This window comes from Pagrus pagrus (assembly GCF_965226575.1).
Source record: "Pagrus pagrus genome assembly, chromosome: 1".
Classification (NCBI taxonomy): Eukaryota; Metazoa; Chordata; class Actinopteri; order Spariformes; family Sparidae; genus Pagrus; species Pagrus pagrus.
Genome location: NC_140185.1, coordinates 37,245,558 through 37,267,336, shown reverse-complemented (window position 1 = coordinate 37,267,336; position 21,779 = coordinate 37,245,558). Strand labels below are relative to the sequence as shown.

Sequence of the window (21,779 nt, the reverse complement as noted above, 5' to 3'; positions counted from 1 at the left end):
TTATGAACAAGATTAACGGCTCATGTTTCCGCTTTCGCACAAAAGTCTAAAACATTATCTGGCTTTTTATCGCTGCTCCCTCCTGCTCTTCTCTCCTCCATCACTTCCTCCCTCTCTTCTCTTACTCATGTTAGCTTTAGCCGCTCGTCCCGGCGCCACGCCTCGTCTCCTCGGGTTCATTAGCTGCAAGTCACTTCCTGATCGAGAGCTTCTTTGATGGCACGACGGAGATAACGAGGAGGAGGAGACAAACAGGCCGAGGGAAGAGAGTCACAAATCACAACCACATCACACACAACATCACTGGTTATATACACCTCTCACTGTGACACACACACACTCGACACACACAGCATGTGTAGGTAGATGTGTGTTCACACACTGAAGACTCGTCCCACACAGAGAGCTCTATAAATACAAAGAGGAGGACAGTTGTAGATCCAGTGTGAGCAGCAGAGAGAGATGGAGGGAGGAAGAGGCTTTTTAAAGAGAGAGCACTGCTGGCAGATACGCAGCAGAGTGCATCTTCATGTACATTAATCCCGAGCGTTCAGGTCAATCAATCAGCGAGAGCTATAAATGGACTTATGTAAGAGTCTTTATGGAGTGACGTCATCACTTTTCTTCATACCTCTACATCACTAAGTGGAAAAGTAAAGTTCAAGTTCACTACGTGCAGCCGAGCTTCTGCTTCTGTTTCCAAAGCTCGACAGTGTGCAGCTCGCAGGGATCACAGGTCTGCTGTCACGTGACTCGTCCACATCAAATACAGCTTCTCAGAAAGAGAGCGCCATCATCAGATCAGATCAGATCAGCAGGTATCCTGAATAAAACAGGAAGGTGCATCCTTAACTTTGGTGTAGAGGTGGGTGATATGAAGACAAGTCTCCAGCTGCTTCAGCTGTTCAGCAGAACGCTGCAACTCTGTTTTACTGTGAAGCTCCAGAAATGTTCTGTGGACTACGAGACTTCACCTGACTTTATATCATCAGGAGGAGACGATGACTGAGCCTGACTTTATATCATCAGGAGGAGATGATGGCTGAGCCTGACTTTATATCATCAGGAGGGAGGAGATGATGGCTGCGCCTGACTTTATATCATCAGGAGGAGACGATGACTGAGCCTGACTTTATATCATCAGGAGGAGACGATGACTGAGCCTGACTTTATATCATCAGGAGGAGATGATGACTGAGCCTGACTTTATATCATCAGTACACTTTAAATTCTTCAGAATATTCAAACATTGGAAGTGGAATGTGAAAACATATTATAAATAAATAAATAAAACAATAAATAAATCAGACTCGTTAACAAAGATTGTCTGTAAATACGACGATAATAATAATCCAGCTCTGCGTCCATCGTCTGTCCGGTCACGACCGCACGTGTTCGTGGATTTACAGCCAACATGAAGCCGTGCTCTCTGACCTCCTGCGTGACTTTTGTTTCTCCAAGTTTCTAAAACTATGTTCAGGCGGAGACGATGTTCTGACCCACAGAGAGCTGCAGCTCCTCGTCCACTTCCTGAAATATTCAACAGTCTCTCTTCTTCTTCCCCTCTTTCTTTCTCTCTCTCCTCCTCGTCCTCAGTTCCTCCCATCACTCCTTCACCCTGACTCAGCATCCTCTCTGCTGCTGCTCGTCCTCGGTGTCACCACTGACACAAACACACCGGCAGCTTCTGCAGAAGTGAAGGGTAAATATAATATTGTTTGTCTGGAGGACACCTGGGTTTATTTGACTTACTGCGGCTTTAAGGTAAGAAAACATCCCGACAGAAGACTGAGTGAACATCAACGTCCCTTCATGACCTCAGAAACACTTGTGTTTCTACTGAGGACGACCAGGAGACACTGAGAGCTCTGGACTGAGCTGCTGAGAGGAACTAAATAAAAATATAAACCTCCTCTTTGATTTAAAATGATCACTTATATAAATATGAGTGTGTAATAAACCCACAAACCATGAATAACATGAAGTACATTCTGGGAGTAGCAGCTTCATATCTTACATTTTATTTTATTCTGAATTTTATATGCTGGTAATTTAATCTGTTTTGGCCCTTTGACGACAAAATTAACGGAAAAATAAAATAAGGTAATAAACCTGCTGGCTCCAAGGCAGAAAGTGTGTGAACCTGCAGAGAGCCGATCCATCACAGCCGACGTTATGTTGCCTTTAATTTCATTTACCAACGTTACATCATCATAATGTGATGCTGCCGTCGTGAGCAGAGACGATTTTAATTAAAAAATGTGTCTTTATAAAAATCACTGCACGACGGTGCATTCAAGGACATTCAGACATCTCAGATTTAATGATCATGTTTCCTGTAAGAGTCTAAAACTTATTTTCATTGTTTGGTCTAAAACCTGACCGATATATTGATCGGCTGATATTATCACAGATATAAAGTATCAGCATACATACATACACATACATGTTGTCCGAAATGCGCTAATATATAAAACCTTTTTTTTTTTTCAGAACATAAAGTGTCTGGGGTCATTTATAATTATTATATTTTCAGTGAAGTTTGACTTTCACTGCTCTGATATCACTTATTATTGTTCAATATTCTGCTTCTGTTACATGTTTTTGTCTCCAGTGTCCCTCGAACATACGAGGAACGATTGCAAAATTGTGCGTATATCAACCGAAATATCACCAACTGAATTTCTTTATTACCTGATATCAGCTTTGGCCCCAATGATTGAGTATCAGCCCGTTTCCCAGAGTCCTCAAATGTCTCGTTGTGTCGACAACTCTAAAAACATTTAGTTTACTGTCACAGAAACCAGAAAGTATCCTGTGCTCATTGTGAGGGAATATAAATCTCAAAATGCTAAAACTTCTTCTAAATTAGTGCTAAAACATGTAAAACCTCACAGAGCTGAACTTTGGTCCGTGAGCCACAGTCACATGTACCGACACAAATAAAAGTCCTCTGGGACGTCTTGGCAGACGTGCAAAGGATCGAGCTGAGCCGAGCTTTTTGGACAGATCATCAAAGTTTGACTGAGTCTGTGAGGACGAAGCCTTCAGCTGCCTGAGGCCAGCTTCCTGTCCTCAACCAGCGCAGACAACACACCAACCATCACTTCCACCGTCCTCCATGACGGCGAGCGTACTTGGGTCAGATCGAGGAGAAGCTCGTAGCAGCACAAAGTAAAATCAATGATGAATATGAACAAATATTAATGCACATCTTGTTGCCTTGTTAACAGCACAGGATTACAGTCATCACTCACTTGTCACCTCTTATGTTGTTAATGAGATTCCTCTCAGTCTGTGAAAGTGATTTTACCCACTTCACATTAGAAACAGCCTCGTCCAGCCACAATGATATATCAATGTTTCATCTCTCCTCTGTATAACAAGTGCACGGATGAATGAATGAATAATTATCCAGCTAAATGTTTTACATTCGGCTCGTGAGCAAAAAGAAAGGATCAAACAATTTATTAAAAAGAGAAACAAGATTCGGAGGGAGGAGGTTTTTTCATATTCATAATGTTCATTAATTCAGACTTTAAAGGCAAAGAATGGAAATCATCTCTGATGCAGCTGAGACGGGAGGAAACACTGGTTCCTGTGAGCTCAGACAGCAGACCTGCCCCGAACCCAAACCTTCACAGGTAACTTCATGAACTGGACCAACAAACTTGACTCTCCGTCGTCATCCTAGAAAACAAATGCTGCTGAACTGCCAACTCATTGTTGGTCAACATCCAACCACCGAGTCGAGGTGGCAGCAGGCTGAGTAAGGTACTCCAGACGTCCTTCTCCCCAGCAACACTTTCCAGCCGCTCCTGGAGGATCCCGAGGCGTTCCCGAGCCCGATCAGATATATAAACCCTTCAACGAGTTCTGGGTCTGCCCTGGGGTCTCCTTCCAGTTGGTCGAGCCTGGAAAACCTCCAAAAGCAGGTGCCAAGATGCCCCAACCACCTCAGCTGACTCCTGAAGGAGCAGCTCATTCTTTCAATCACTACCTAAGGCTCGTGGGTAGATGAGGGCTGGAACGTAGATCAACGGGTGAATTGAAAGCTTTGCCTTCTGGTTCAGCTCCTCTTCACCCTGAGATACTGCTGGAGGAACGGCCCAGTGTCTGCTGGAGGAACGTGGGCCAAAGAAGCCAACAGAACCACCTCGTTTGCAAAAAAAGCCAAGACACAACTGGGAGGTTTCCAAACCAGACGCTCTCCTCACCGTGGCTGTGGCTTGAGATCTTGTCCATGATTATCACGCACAGGATCAGGGACAAGGGACGACCCTGGTGGAGCGCAACGCTCCCTGGAAACATCTCTGACTTTGGGTAAATAAAGGGAGGACACAGTCGTAAGCCGTCTTAAACAGAACCTGCGTTGCTCCTCCTGAATCTGAGGTTCGGTCTCAGCCTCCTTTTCAGCATCCTGGAATAAACTTTTCCCAGGAGGCTGAGCGGAGTGATCCCCGATAACTGGAGCACTCCGACCCACTGGAGGTGTCGGTTGGTCTGCATGACTATTATTAATCTTTGCACATTGTTCAGGGTGCCGGTTCAAGAATATTAGAAAATACTGCACTTATTGTCTCTGGTGTCATTGAGAATAAGAACACAATACGTTCATGTAAAGAGCAAATTCCTTCATCATGAATCATGAAATAATCCATAAAACAGTGTTTAAAACCATCTTCTGGAACGTTGTCACTCTCTCCTCGTCTGTTATTACAGACAGAACCACGTGATCCACATCAGTCCACGCTCGGGCTGCCGACATGAACAGGCGATCATATCAGCAACGTATCAAACCCTCACATGTGAAGAGAGGAAACAGAGCGAACCAGCGCTGTCACAAAAGGCTGAATCACACACAAACACATCGTCTCCAGCTGATCCATCATCAGCTGTCACGCTGAATGTCCCGGTCAGGACCGGAGCTGTCAATCAGGGGACAATAAAGGCACGCTGGGAGCAGAGTTCAGCTGCAGCAGGACTGACGAGCAGAGACAAGACGGATACGTACAGGAAGGATGACGAGTCCTCTCCCGGGATTCAGACGAGGACTTTAAGCAGCTTTGAAGCACGACTCAGCAGCTTTTTAGACATTTGGACTGAGCGACAGTTCGTCCTCACAGAGCTGCAGCGAGGACGGAGACTCCTCAGCTACAGAAACTGTTCATCCACCAGACCGACTCCATTTTTCTAAAGAGTTGAAGCTCATCTTTCAGTCCCGCCTGCCTGCGGTGTAAAGAGGCACAGTATCACTCATTAGAGTTACTACCACTGAGTCGCCTCATCACCAAACGTCTGGTTGTGCTTTTTCTCACATTTGAACAAAATGCCACATTTTCCATCTGACACCTCTGTTAGAGATCAGCTCCAGCTGACAGGAAGCCGTCATGGAGCCCAAAAATAATAAAAGTCGTCCCAACGGACAGAAAGTGTGATTATCAGTCGGCAGAGTAAATTATAGAGCTGCAGGGATCATTACAGCAGCTGTGAACACGACCACAGAGCTCCACTCGCACATGAAACCAGGTGTCTCACCCAGAAATAACAGTCTTCTGAGGTTTGGTGCAGCCGACCTCGTGTACGTACATCTCACATGTTCCTGAGGTGGAGCTGGAGTTAAAATGAGCTGGTGACTATTTATAAAGAAGATTCAACTTCCTTCTTAGAGACGGCCACGTGTGATGTTTCACCACAATTCATTTTAGAGTTACTATTCATGCATGAATTATTAAATCACAATCAATCACATTTTCAATGTTTTAACTCTTGAACAAGTGAAGAATTATGCCAATAACCTTTCTTTCTCCCATGTATGTTATTTTGTGCTTCACGCTCAGCGGACTGGACGGGCGTATTTCAAGTCATAGAAAACAAGATCAATGTTATTAAAATCTCATTTAACATATTTCTCTCATCTTTTCCTCGTCTGGTTTTTATATTAAAAGAGGATTAAACAACTTCTCCAGAGGTGCTTGGTGCTTCTCCTCTCCCCTCTGCCAGTCTGAATTTATAATGCGAAATGACAACATACAAAGACAAAAATATGCTTGAATTAAGTCTCATCACCTGGTGTGAAACATGTTACTCAGACTTAAACGGCCTCCAAATATCTAACACAAGAAAACACCACAAACATCCAAAGGTCTGACTGAAACCATTAACTTCCTCCTCCGTAGTCATTCAGTTTAAAAATGTTTGCATGGAGTAAAATCAGTTCAAATCAGCGGACACGTCTGTTACTGCAGCTCCAACAATTCACTTCAGCTTATTTAAAAACTACAACATGAAACTTGATAGAAAACATATAAAGCACCAGGAGCTGGGGAAAGTTCAGGGTGTCTGTTTGTTCAACATGTTATCAAAATAAGTTCATCTTTAAAGTTATTCCTCATGTAAAATCGTCTGACAGAACATAAATCTCGCGTCACGTATTTCCCAGCAGCCTCCAGGGCCTCGACCTCAACTGACAAACACAGACGGCTTTAAACACATTTTAGCCAATCAGACGCGAGAGCTGACTGAGGTGGTCATCTTTCTCTCAGGTATAAATGGTTTTAACACTTTTTTAAATGTCGCCTCGCTGCCTCAAAGTTTCCTTTGTGTTGGCTCTGTTATATTTTTCCATCCGATTCAGTCGACAACTCTAAAAAGACAACTTCCATCCTTCCCTCAGGAACTATTAGGTCTTGTGTGCAGCTCCTCAAACGGCTCAAAAGATCCAAAACTTAATTCAAAAGTCCTCTCAATCTGTGAAAACATCTAAAGACCAGTCTGAAATATATCAGGCTTTCTCTTCTGTCTGGGTACCTTGGCCTCATGCTTCCCTTTCATATTTTTGCTGCCTGCAGCCGGCACATCACAGATGAACTGAAAAAACTGAGCAAAATCGATTTCTGTGACACAAAAACAAAACAAAACAGGTCTGAGTCCAGGGTTCAAGCCTTACCTCGAGGAGCCTCAGCAGAGAAACTCTTCCTGCCTGAGTTAGAAACAGTTGAGCAGCCAGAGGAGCACAGATCCATCTGAGGGGGCAGAGTTAATGTTCCTGACACCCACTAACAGATGATCTGAATACGAAGAGGCCGCCGGCGGGGACAAAAGAGCCGGCATGAAGAGAGCCGACACCTCCTGAGGCTAAAACACCTTACCCCCGCCCCAACGCCTCCTCTCCCTGATCCTCCATTCATACTGCCCTGCAGGAGTCCCCCTCGCCCCCACAGCCCCCACAGCCCCCACAGCCCCACTCAGGCCGTGTTAATGTGAGGGGCATGTTGAGAAGCCACATGTTGGACACAGGCCATCAGGACCAAAACACCCCCAACTACTCCAACAGCAACGTGGTGGGAAACACAAAGGTGGTGAAGTGGACGTCACTGCGAGGACAAAATACAGAAGATAGAAGATAAAAGTGTTTCTGTACGAGATCTGCAAAATAACATCCAGAACACCAAACCCACAGAATAATAAATGGTGTCTAAGAACCACACAGTCGTCTTCTTCAGGGTCCAGCAGTTAAACTGAGAGATTAACTTTTACTTTGTGAATGAAAAAATATTTCCCCTCTAAAGAAAAATGAGCCCTTGACAAACCCACTGTGCTCATAAGAGCCTGAAGACAGCACTGATTGTGTCGGATCCACGAGGCTCTTCCTCTGTTAGTTTTCATTTTATCAAAACAGATTATTCCTCTATTTTAGTAGCACAGTTGACTCGTACCTGATGTTTCCATCCACCCTGAGTCCTCGATCACAGGTGGACAGCTCTACGTCCGTCAGTTCACACCTGACGTTAACCACTTGTGATCAGAGCTCACTTCCCCGCTTTAAATGCAAATATCACATCACTGGGTCAAACAGACAGGAAGTTTTCTACACAAAGACAGAAAGAAGTTCATGTGTAACATTTGCTAAATTTACAAGAAGGAACAAATAAGTCAGAATCAGGTAGAGACAGAGTTTCACACAGTTTATAAAGTGTCTCCAACTCAACAACTCACTAAATTGGGTGTTTTTTTAAGGGAGTCTGGGGACAAAGAAGTAGAAGAAATCTGGTTTTGTGTATTTGTAACATGTGACATGTTTAGATCAATAAAATGTTTCTTCTTTCATAAATTGAGTGTAAATGGTGAAATCAGTGTAAACAGTGTGTTCAAACAGCTGCTAAATGTTGGCAGGTAAGACTTTAGCACTTTAGACACAGAAGCAGACAGGCTGGTACAGCCATGCTGCCACAAACTGACACTTTTTACAAGGAAACAAACAACTGACTGTTTTCATTTAATGCTGAATTTACAACAAGGAGACAATGATTCAGAATCTGTCAGAGACAGAGTTTCACTACGTTACAGAGTTTGTTTTAACTCAACAACTCTTAAAATCACCACATTTGTTAAGGGAGTCTGGTGATGTTGAGGTTACTAGTTCAGTGGTCGGATCAGTTGAAGCAGACAGTGTTTAAGGAGGTGCACTGTGTCACTGAAGTACTTCATCAACATCAACAGTCGATGGAGTATTAGGACTTGTTTGGGTACACAAAGTTCAGGACTTTGTCTCTGGACTTCTAGCTCAACACAAACCCTCACATTTTTAAATGCAGTCTCACACTGAGTGAGTTGTAACTCCATTTGAGGTTTCATTCTTGAAAGAACAAAAAAAGATAAAGCCGCAGCTCTCTCAGTCTTTGACGTATAACTTGGAGACGCAGTCAGAAAGTTTTCTCACCAATAAAAAAGTAATTTATCTGCCTGGTCAACTCTGAACTTTTCTCACAGCTCACAGCTCAAAAGGTTCAAATACAGAACTGAAATCATGTTCGGACACGATCACGGGTCAGACGAGGTCAAAACGTTCCCAAATCTGCTTTTCATTTCATTCATCACTGATCCGTTAGCAAGCTGCGCTAATGCTACACACAGATCTGCCTCTTTGAAACAAAACTGACATCTCAGTCAACCAGGAGGTTTATTTCTCCTTCATAAGACCACTGAAATAGGTGAGATGGAGGATCACACACACACACGCACACACACACACACACACACACACACACACACACACACGCCTTTCATAGTCCACAGAAATAGGAGTGCAGAGAGAAAAGCAGCGGGTCCGCTATAAAAGGCATCAAATCAGAGCTGGACTCCCACGTGCAGCTCGGCGCTGAAGGCGATGAGCGCCGCAGCAGCTCGGCTTCGTATCACACAGCACACTGAAGAGAAGCAGGACACGGGTCAGGCTTTATCCTCCTGCTGCTGCCGGAGCGACGGACACGTGAGAGAAGACCTCCACACCTTTCACACAAAGACTGAGTGATGAGATGAGATGTGGAGCGCAGCTTCAGTTCACGTCTGACCAATAATATCAGCTCTGTGGTTCTCAGGGCGATGATTGAGTTAATTAAATGTACTACAAATTACTTTTAATTGGTTGATTCTATTTAATATTGATGCCTCTATATGACCTGAATCAGCAAACAAGACCATCAGAGAGAAGATATTAAAATATGTTGCATATTTCTTTTAATTGCTCCCAAAACAAATGAATGAAGGCCAGATCTTTACCACAGGAGGCGCTGGTGCTCATACCGCTTCTGTCCACAGGGGGCGCCACAGTCAACACAAAATCAAAGCTCCTCAAAGCAGCTTTAAGATTCAATACAGCAGATTTATAAATGTTTTTTTATTAACCATTATTTTCTACATCGCCAGCAGCAGAACCTGAATATGTTCCTGTGTTTCTGTCCCTCCAAAGTCACGTCTCAAGGTTCATTCACGGTCTCCACAGGAGCGACCCAAGTGCAACCACAAAGACACAAGATGGAAACAAATGACGAGTCAGTTTTGCATCTCAGAGTTATGATTCAATTGCAGAATGAATCTCCTCCCTGAAGGTCACCTCCAGCACAGACAGGAGCTCAGTCTGCCCACTCAGGCACCGTCGCTGTACTGAATCAGCTTCAACCATCAGAATCAGAACGCAGAACAGCTCTTCTGTACTTTGATCATCTATATAGCAGGAAATGAACCAACTTCCTCATTCAGCCCAGTCTGCAGGATATAATGTCAGCAGGTCACAGTAATGTTTGTACCAAATGTGGCATCACATTTACATGATATGATTTCTCAGCAGGAGGTGGAGGAGAAGGTGGTGGTGTTAACACCTCTGGATATTTTTAAGGACACCTGGAGACATTTCCAGGTGTGTCTGTGTCGACCTAAACAGGTTTTTTAATCCAAACCAGTGTTTTTTGTGCCTCAACCTAACCGGAGCATAAGCACAGCGCTGTGACGAGCGAGAAAGTTCGATCCAAACAAACGTAAAGTTGCAACATAAAGAAACAAACATTTATTCTGGAGAGTGGTTGCCTCACTTGTAGCACTGCGGCTACGTCAGCTGGAGCAGAGGAGCTAAATGACGTGCTCACAAAAAAGACCTGTATGTGCAAATGGAGCATTAGTCAGTGGATCCTACATTTCCCATAATGCACTTCATCTTTACATTGTTTTTCACCAGCTGAGAAAAACTAAACATGACAAATAAACTGATGTTAATGTGTAAAACTTCTGTAGTGAGTGAAGCCAGCTCACTTCATTACTCAGTGTCTGTGTTTCCAGGCACATCTGGCACACCGAGTATTTGCTTTATAACACTCTGAAATCTGAGTGAAGCTGAAATAAAATCAAAACTGCAGCATCAAACCACTGAGACGAACAAAGGAGGAGTTTCATGTTATATTTTATCCCCCTGAGCTCCCATCTCTCTCTATAATGTCAGCTGGTCTTAAAATCACAAAAACGCTCTTAACACGAGCTCATGATTGAATAAATGACAATAAAACTGCAGTCAGCAGACGATTTAATGACGCAGAGTAAATCAAAATGGACCAGGTATAAATGAGCTGTAGCAGCAGTGATAAACAGACGTCTTAACAGCTGAATTTGACCGCACTTGTTAACGTTTTATCCTCAGTATTGGACGGCATAAATCTGACAAGCAGCTCTCTCAGCTGTACGAGAGCTAAAACACAAACACAGCAAACAGATAATGACCTGAAATCAATCAGAGCTTCAGAGGGATTATTAGCATGCAGCCCAGCAGGCCGCGCAAGTCTGCAGTCGTCTGTGCGGTCTGGATCTGGTTCAGGAAATGTTGAGAAAGGAGGTCGATGCTCAGAAAAGACGAGCGGGACACACAAACACACAAATCTGTTTCCTCACACGAAGAGGACGAGACGAAGGAGACAAGCATAGAAACTTAATGAATGTGGTACAAAGAACCTTTTCTATCGACGTGAGAGTAACGTCTGATTGTGAATAAACACACAGTAAATAAAATGAACAGACCGGAGAAGCAGGTGAATAAGTTCCTGACTGTGTTTTTTTAAAGGAGTTGGGTAAAAAGTTGAAACATACAGAAAGAGACCAGCATCAACTCTTTATGAACACATACACGTAATATTTCAACCTGACATAAATCATAATAATCACATACATTTATTTTGGCCTGAGAACCCAAAAATGAAAATTCAATCATTATGAACTCCTTACACCAATGGAAAGTCAGGCTCAGCCATCATCTCCTCCTGATGATATTAAGTCAGGCTCAGCCATCATCTCCTCCTGATGATATAAAGTCAGGCTCAGCCATCGTCTCCTCCTGATGATATAAAGTCAGGCTCAGCCGTCGTCTCCTCCTGATGATATAAAGTCAGGCTCAGCCATCGTCTCCTCCTGATGATATAAAGTCAGGCTCAGCCATCATCTCCTCCTGATGATATAAAGTCAGGCTCAGTCATCATCTCCTCCTGATGATATAAAGTCAGGCTCAGTCATCGTCTCCTCCTGATGATATAAAGTCAGGCTCAGTCATCATCTCCTGATGATATAAAGTCAGGCTCAGTCATCGTCTCCTCCTGATGATATAAAGTCAGGCTCAGTCATCATCTCCTCCTGATGATATAAAGTCAGGCTCAGTCATCGTCTCCTCCTGATGATATAAAGTCAGGCTCAGTCATCATCTCCTGATGATATAAAGTCAGGCTCAGCCATCATCTCCTCCTGATGATATAAAGTCAGGCTCAGTCATCATCTCCTACTGATGATATAAAGTCAGGCTCAGCCATCGTCTCCTCCTGATGATATAAAGTCAGGCTCAGTCATCGTCTCCTCCTGATGATATAAAGTCAGGCTCAGCCATCGTCTCCTCCTGATGATATAAAGTCAGGCTCAGCCATCATCTCCTCCTGATGATATAAAGTCAGGCTCAGTCATCGTCTCCTCCTGATGATATAAAGTCAGGCTCAGTCATCATCTCCTGATGATATAAAGTCAGGCTCAGCCATCATCTCCTCCTGATGATATAAAGTCAGGCTCAGCCATCATCTCCTCCTGATGATATAAAGTCAGGCTCAGTCATCGTCTCCTCCTGATGATATAAAGTCAGGCTCAGCCATCATCTCCTCCTGATGATATAAAGTCAGGCTCAGCCATCATCTCCTCCTGATGATATAAAGTCAGGCTCAGTCATCGTCTCCTCCTGATGATATAAAGTCAGGCTCAGTCATCATCTCCTGATGATATAAAGTCAGGCTCAGTCATCATCTCCTCCTGATGATATAAAGTCAGGCTCAGTCATCGTCTCCTCCTGATGATATAAAGTCAGGCTCAGCCATCATCTCCTCCTGATGATATAAAGTCAGGCTCAGTCATCGTCTCCTCCTGATGATATAAAGTCAGGCTCAGTCATCATCTCCTGATGATATAAAGTCAGGCTCAGTCATCATCTCCTCCTGATGATATAAAGTCAGGCTCAGTCATCGTCTCCTCCTGATGATATAAAGTCAGGCTCAGTCATCGTCTCCTCCTGATGATATAAAGTCAGGCTCAGTCATCGTCTCCTCCTGATGATATAAAGTCAGGCTCAGTCATCGTCTCCTCCTGATGATATAAAGTCAGGCTCAGTCATCGTCTCCTCCTGATGATATAAAGTCAGGCTCAGTCATCGTCTCCTCCTGATGATATAAAGTCAGGCTCAGTCATCGTCTCCTCCTGATGATATAAAGTCAGGCTCAGTCATCGTCTCCTCCTGATGATATAAAGTCAGGTGAAGTCTCGTAGTCCACAGAACATTTCTGGAGCTTCACAGTAAAACAGAGTTGCAGCGTTCTGCTGAACAGCTGAAGCAGCTGGAGATGATTTTAGGGCTGTAACGATTCATCGAGTTACTCGAGTTACTCGATTACAAAAATTGGTCGAGGCAAAAACTCTGCCTCGAAGCGTCGTTAAATTCCTATGACGCGCAGGGATCTTGAATGTTCCACACGGACCGTTGTTACTACTGCGTAAAGTGCCGTACACGGACACAGAGAGCCATCGTCGGAGAGCCTCTCCGGGCGCATGAAAGATTTTTTAAGTGTCCGTCACTCCGTCGAGGGGAAACGGAGACGGCAAGGGCTGTGATTGGTCCTCTAAACTCACGTCCTCACGCTGGTTCTCCAGCAGCCCGGGGGGGATTGCATTGCGTATCCGCCACAACGACGGAGAACTGCGAAGGCTCGAGATGACATGCCAGAGCAGAATCAGTTTGTGCCTTGTTAAAAAACGTAGATATGATATCTGCTTTACAGACAGTTGAGACCGACGTGACATGTTCTCTCTCTCTGTCTGTAAGTGTGTGTGCACGTGTGTTTGTTTACGTCGGTCCGGAGCTCCTCCCTTCGTAAAACAGAGCGGAGGAGAATTGTAGATGCGCGACGATGAAGAAATTATTAATTAAACGAACACGGTCCGGACCGGTTCTATAGGAAAAGTGACCTTAAATGACTTCTGTTGTGATTTGGTGCTGTGTATAACATAAAATCATATATAACACAGCATGCGTGCACACACATAGGTTGCTAGGTTACCATAGCAAATAGGCCTATCCCAGAGATTATATATTATTTGTTAGTAGGTGGTTAGAAGGTGCAATCCCTTTTTGTAATGTTGTATAAGACAACACTAAGGCAAAATTGCCTACTATTTAAGTTTGTATTGATTCATAGTGTTACATGTTATACATGTTTTACAGTAAGTTGAAACTGTATTGTTATTTAATTGTTTGCACTTGCACTAAATGGGTAAATTGCAATAAAGTTTTGGAGCCAAATGTTGGAGTTGTAAGAAATACCTCTGTTTTTTTAAGAAATAAAAGCCAAATGGTTGATCATTTTACAGCCACATCATTTTCGTCATGCATTATTTGTTTTGGTTGTTTAAAAATGCAAAAAAATATATATATACGATTAATCGATTAATCGATCGATAAAGTGCTAGATTAATCGATTCCAAAAAGAATCGATAGCTACAGCCCTAGATGATTTAACATCAGATGTCTCCATGCAGCTCGTCTGCTGTAGCCAAACTCTTGTAGCTGCTAAGCTAAGCATTTAGCAGATCATTACAAAACTGAATGATTCATTATATTCACAAATATAGTGATAATTATGATTGAATTAAAAATGGTCTGTGCACGAGTTAATTATCTGATTTAAATGAACCACAGCTCAACATTTAACTGGACCGGTTACCATCGGCGATCAGCATGATACAGCAGTGTTGGCTCTGTCCGTCGCAGCAGCAGCACACAGCCTCTTTCTGTGGGGCCACACTGAAATATCTAACAGCTACCTGATGGTTTCCCATGCAGACCTTTTCTTCAGCTTTTTCTGTTCTCAGAGATAAAAGCTGTAAAAAGCCATTGTACACTTCCTGCCGATCAGCAAACAGCAGACAGACACAGTTAAACAGTAGCTGGTGAACTCAGCGGAGCATTTAGCAGCTACAGAGACACATACTTCCCTCAGGCGGTGGTGGAGGCCAAAAACAGAGCTAAAAGGGAGCAAATGCTGGACTGAGACTCATCAGGTGACACAAACACAACACTTTGCTCTGTAGCGATAAAAACGACTCGATAACCTAAAAGATGATTTTGTTTTCTGAGCTCGTTTCTTCTGCAAAACACAAGGCCAGGAGAAGCAGCTCAGATCAGAGAGAGGTGATGGTGTGAAACACAGTCTGCTCCACCTGCATCAGAGTCCATGAAGATTTCATTTTAAATCATTCAGCTGCTCATCAAACAGCAGAGGGAGAGAAAAACTCACCGGGCTCCAGGTTAAACTGACGATACAGCAGCTGCAAGGACATCCAGAGACAATACTGTGCAGACCTTGTGGCAACAGTTTCCATTAAAGAGAAAAGGTAGTGAGTGCGTGTGTGTGTGTGTGTGTGTGTGTGTGTGTGTGTGTGTGTGTGTGTGTGTGTGTGTGTGTGTGTGTGTGAAGGCTTAAATGTGTGGTCAAATCTGTGAAATGCACGGCTGGATAATGTCTCTTTCCGCTTGGTCAAACACGTTATTTATTTGTCATTATGTGTGGCCACGGGCCGTAAATAAATCTGTAATTACCCACACAGCCGTCAGGTGGGGTTAATGGAGAAACCATTAGCAGCAGAGAGGGGACGGACGGAGGAATGGACGGACAAAATGGAGCAGAGACAGAGGAAGGAGAGGAGGAGGAGGACGAGGAGGAGGAGGAGGAGGAGGAGGGGAACAAAGCTACGGGCAGAAGCAGCAGATAGTCGTCGTTAATTCTGCCTATAACGAATCCGCCTGCCGCCCTGCTGCTTCCTGCAGGAGACAGGTCAGCAATTAAAAGAGGATCATAAGAAATAAAGGAGGATCTGATTTCATTTAATTGTAAAGAGGCTGGTGCTCCGACTGTCAACAACTAACACAGCAGCTCACGGTAGTTTTTATCAAACCGACAGGAGGAGGTAGAGTGTTTATTCATCTACACGTGTTTGTGGCAGCAGGACGGTGTGTGTGTGTTCACGGTTATGAAGCAACACTTTTAAGTGTACTGACAAAATGACATCGAGCACTACAGAGTATTGATTCATGTTCAATCAAATCAGTGCCAAATTATTAAAATCAATATTTGACTCCAGTGTATCAAAGTTATATCTGCACACTTGATGTATGTATTGTGCTTCACCGGACTTTAAAGGAAGTGAAGTGGAAACATAAAAACTTGATGTATTATTAGACGAGGAAGAAGAATTCTTGAAGGTAAAAAAAAAAAAGTGCTGTAAATTAGAGAAGTGGTTGAGAGGTCGAATAAAACTATTATTACACTATCAGCTCTACGAGCAGCAGAGTACATTAGGGCTCACTCAGCAGGGCTTGTAACATTAATATTATACAGCATATACCTTTGAAATATTGATCAGCCATATTTTAATGGTTAGGTTTCTGTTCTGCAGACAACAGAGCAGGACGAGCTCATTACAGAGCACAGCTGAGGGTTACAGGAAGTGAAAGACTTAAATAAAAACGGGTCGTTACTCTTTTAATCATCCAAGAATCTGCTGAAAGCAACTGAACAGAAAGAACAAAAGTTTGTGCTTTTTAAAACATTACTTAGTTCGTTATTTTGGGGAATACGCCGTCGGCGCTGCCATCGCCGTCTGTAACGTACATATGAAGCTACAGGTGGAGACAGTTAGCTTAGCTTAGCATAAAGACTGGAAACAGGGGGAACAGCTAGCCTGGCTCTGTTCGTAAGATACTAGAATCATGAAATAATCATTGTTTGGTGCAAAAAGGGAAAATTTATGACAAAATGCTTCATACTGATGTTAGAGAGACAGAATATTAAGTTCATATTTGCTTAAAGACGACATTCACAAGTATAACTCTGCGACCTGATCTCCGTCTCGCACACATCAGAGTCGCCTTCACATCCCAGACTCACACTTCTGCTCTTAATGAGAAGATCTTGTGATTTATTCTAATCATCTGGGTGAAACAGGTTGATTCTCTGTTCAAATTCTGATTAAATTCACGGTTATGAATGTTTTTATTCGTCACAAATGAAACTATGATTAAAAATTAAACCCCGTCATGCACACACATGAAGCTCCCCAGGTATGTCTGCAGAATAATTGTGGAACATCTGCTGTTTTCCTCTTTGTCTCATTCTCCATTTTTAATTTTAATTTTTTTAACCTTCTCCTCCGCCTCCTCCTCTCCATCGCTTTGTCTCTTTCTCTGTGATCAGTTACCATCTCAGCCATCTGTCACAAACGGTACCAGGTTAGACTTGATCACAATAACCATCGATCGTTGAGTGTCATCGCGTGGACGCTAACGACTCTGTAATTATTCGCTCAGTTACTCTGCAGCGACTCGCCACATGTTCAAGATGTGGCTGCCTGACTGTGTTCTACATTTCAGCTTATTACAGATATTATCAGAATTACTATAATCACAAGATGAAACCAGCAGTGAGTGGACACCTGCTCCGTCATATGTAACATGTGACACCACGTTCATTACGCTGCTGCTCTGACAGCCTCCGCTCTCCTGGTTTCAGACCCTCTAGCTGATGTTTGGACCAGCTGCAGCTGGTTTGATCTCACTGCAGAGCATCAGTCAGGTCCAACACTGGTGCTGGTGACCGGGTCTGACTGAGTCGCATTCAAATCAGGGCTGCTAATTTCTGTTTAATCGAAACCAAAGGTCCAAAACCAAAAGAAATTCAGTTTACTTTCATTTTTTAACAATAAAAAGCATCAAAGCATCATCAGAGCTGAAGTCGGGTATTTTAAAATTTTATCTGCAATCGGACACAAAAATCACAGATACCTGTACTGTAGAAAAATGCTGAATATCGGCTCCGATAATCAGTCAGACCAATAATCAAGCCTGTGTTGCATAAACCTGTGTCTCGACCAATCAGCACACAGCAGAGACTTCAGGCTACGGCCATCGAGCTCGTACCTTCTGCTCTCGCGTGAGAGGAAAAAAACTCTCCACGCCACCAGGGGGCGATAATATGTATCGTCATTCAAAAAGGTAAAAAAGATATCCTGATATATCTATGAATCAAGCTCAGAAAACATCCTACATTTCCCATAATGCAGCTTGATAGGGTCCTGTGAGTAGACCCTTCCCACCTGGAGAAGATCCACACCTCCAGGCAGTAGGAGAAGAGTAGTCCTCCACATGACATGCAAACTGATCTCATGTGTAAAACAGTCAGCCTCAGTATCCAGAACCGGTCTGGGTCCGACCCCTCCAGGCTCTGATCCGGCTCTGCCGTGCGTCACCGGTTCCCTCCACTAAACAGCAGCATTAACATAAAGTGCTGGAGGTGAAGTGTGACACGCGTCATCAGGAAATCCAATCGCACACTCGAGGGATTTCCGAGCGGATGCAAATGGCGTTTCTCATTTCCTAAATCTGATTTCACACTTCCTGGACGGGTTAAGTGTGGAGTCAGTGCGAGCCGAGCGCTACGACTACTGTTCCCTCTCAGAGCGCCACTCTGGCACACCTTCATTCAAGTGATGAATATTTAAATATTACATGCCGGGGAAGTGTTCGCCGCCATTAATACAAAGAGGGACATGAGAGGGAGGGACGGGGGGGGAGGACACAGAGGACAGAGCAGGACGTCAGAGACCAGAACGTCTCATTTCAACAGTTTCCTTTGGAGCTGCATCTTTAGAAAACATACAGCAACACAGCGAGTACACTGCAGAGGCAAATACACCCATGATGCATTTCATGACATATGGTGACTCTGCAGTTCCCCTCAGCTTTACAGAGCTGTTTAGCCTCTTTTAGCTCTTAGTTTTGGTAACAAGCTCTGAAAAACCCGACATTCACCACAGCAGACAGTCACAGTCAGATATCAGCTGATAAACTGATCAATGTACAAGTTGTAAAGTCAGAGTGAGAACAGTGTGTAACTAAAGTGGGCCTGTAAAGACGGACTAGTGAGGAGACGAGTCTCCGTGTTCGCTGTGAGGACGTTTAATGTCCCCGACAACCTCTGTAGTCTCATTCAGACACTTGTTGTCGTGGTTTATTTACTAACATATCTGTGTCGTAGAAAATCTCTTCATCTTAGATGCTAACTCATTTCAGGTTTAAGGAATCAGTCCTGCAGCACTCGAGTTGTAGTTTGTCGTATTTCACTGATTAACTACTAATTAGCTGACCCCAGCTCAGCTGCACAGAAGCTGTTAAATGTAATAGTTGATTAATAAACGATGTTATGATTCTTAAAATTTAAATCCTGGTTGATTTGGCGCCTCCTGTGGTTACTGGAGGTAACTGCAGCTGTTTCCTTTCAGCTCTCATGTGCATCTATTTAACCTGTTAGAAGCAGCAGCGGTCGCCATTATTCCAACTCGTCGGACGTACGGACGTGAAACAAGGCGTTGCTGCTCCACAAGCTGTTAGTGGACGGAGTAACAGCACTGAATCACTGTCTGTGTAAAAAAAGGGTGAGTCAGCAGGACGAGATGCTCCGTTACACACACACACACACACACACACACACACACTGTTGTGTTACATGTCAAGCCCCACAACGTTGGCATGTAATGTAAAAATCACACACTGGGGGCGCCTTCACGCCAGCGCTGTTCAGTTCAGTGTAAAAAAGCAAAGCTGGCGTCACGTTTTTGCAGAATCTGTGTTTAAAGAGCTGATCACTGAGGATGCGTTCACGCTGCAGCTGACTGACGGGAACTGGGTCTGAAATAATGGAAATACTGACTGAAACTTTAATGACACTCATATCCTCCTTTATTTAAATAAAATCCATTCCCTCTCCGTGGAGGAGGATGGATCCTGAGGCAAAACGAGCCGAAAAACCTTCATCTTCAGAATACAAAGTACAATCAGTGCTTCAGTGGGAGCATCGCTGTATAAAAGCACGACAGTTTGAATGAACTGGACCGAATAAATCAGCAGGTGAGAAGAGCATTCATGTTAAAAAGCAGCAGAGCAGGTGAGTGTGACACGACTGTGTGGACGTACAGCAGGACTCATCACCAGGTGAGTCTCCTCTCTCCCGGCATGTTTCTATTCATGAAACAATCACTAATCCAGATTCTGCTCCTGTTTGTGCAGCAGCTTTTATTTTTACTGGACGCTGTGTTAATGTTCTCACTAGTGACAGTTTCAGGAGTGAATCTACAGCAGCTGATCGTTTTGGTTTCTAGGATTTAAATATATAACCCAGAAGGAATTAGGTCATCGGTCGTAACCTTAAAAATTCATGACCTAAAAAAAAATCTTCTATTCACAGAAATATTAACATTTCAATTTATTTTGTTATGTGTGAGAAACCAGCGTGTGTGTGTGTGTGTGTGTGTGTGTGTGTGCACGGTGAGGGGGCTTCTGAACATGGCTCAGCGGATAAGAATGTAGCTGTTAGACCTTATCCAACACACAGGTCACATGGACCTGACACACACACACACACACACACACACACACTCACTCACACACACACACACACACACATACACACACTCACACACACACACACACACACACACACACACATGCATATAATCCATCAAAAGCAGAATTACATTGAGAGATTTCTGTTGCTTTCTCTTCCCTCTGATCCTCTCAGGGTCAAATCTGAGTATCAAACTCAAACTGGCTTCTTCATCTTCATCTCCATCATCATCATCATCATCATCATCTCCTCTCAGAAGCAGAGAGTGAACATGTTGCTCACCTGTGTCTGTAGATCCTGGAGGCTGTTACTTCCACTGCTGTTTGGTCCCGAGCTTGTGAATCACTCCATATCTTAATCCAGGAGATTTGTAAACCAATCAAACATCCATCCAGAAACAGGGACAGAGCTCTGCAGGAGGTGGAGGCATCGTCCAATCCAAAAAGGTGTGTATCCGCGTGCGTGTGCGTGTGTCACTTTAACAGCTCTGCAAAAACTGTCCTCAAACGCTCGTGCACACACAGACACACATGTAGAGCAGAGAGGACGGCAGAGACACGCTGAGACACGCAGAGCTCCGGAGGAAAGAGGCTCAGTCCGCGCTGGATTCACCCGCAGCACGGTGCACCCTGCCCGGGTTGGAGGAGTGAGGACGGTGCCGCTGTCAGAACCAGTCCGCTGGTTCTCTACAGTCCGCCTGTGTGTCGGTGTGCAGCCGGTCGGGGTTCGGTCCGGGAACAACACACGGTCCGCTGCCTGCTCAGCTGCTCCTGAACACTGAGGCTGACTGCAGCAGCACCACCCCCCAGCGGGACAGGCCCCGCCCACACACCGGCTCAGCCAATAGCAGAGGCTGCCTGCTCTTACTTCCTGCCTCTCTCTCTCTCTCTCTCTCTCTCTCTCTCTCACACACACACACACACACACACACCTCCCTCTGCCACACACACACACACACACACCTCCCTCTGCCATACACACACTGAGCCTCAGCTTCACACCAGGAGCCAATCACAGATATTCGGCCTGTACCAGCAGCAGACAGTCGGACTGAGCTGCACCAGCACCGAGCAGCGTTACAGACACAATCCGAGCAGCACCTTGAGCCAGAAACACCAAACTGAAGATTAATGGAGGAAATAAAAGTACTTTTACACCCTGAAAGTACTCCACTATGAGTAAAAGTACTGCATTCAAAACTTCACTGAAAGAAAAACAGAATATTATCAGCAAGATCTATTTAAATATACGGCCTGAGTTTTAGTTTAAAACGTTCAAAAACCAGAATCAACATCATCAACTGAGTGTGAGACAACAAGTGTTGATCTGTCTGTTGTCACCGGCTACAAAAGTGTCGCCGGGCGATGCTCGAGGTTTCTGACTCACTCACCAACTCATCAGATACTATACAGAGGCTGAAGCTCTCGCTCTGCGTCCAACTCGGTTCTTTTTCTTTGGTTCCTTCTTTTAAAACATGTT

General features: G+C 44.1%; 1 protein-coding gene across 1 annotated transcript in view; it reads right to left on the bottom strand.

The window, feature by feature from the left end:
* large2 (LARGE xylosyl- and glucuronyltransferase 2) overlaps window positions 1-20,714 on the bottom strand; it is a 79,829-nt gene extending 59,115 nt beyond the window's left edge. The window contains exon 1 of the mRNA XM_084363094.1: window positions 20,583-20,714. The gene's annotated coding sequence lies outside the window, so the exon portion shown is untranslated. The remainder of the gene's footprint in view (window positions 1-20,582) is intronic.
* Between the last annotated feature and the right edge of the window lie 1,065 nt (window positions 20,715-21,779).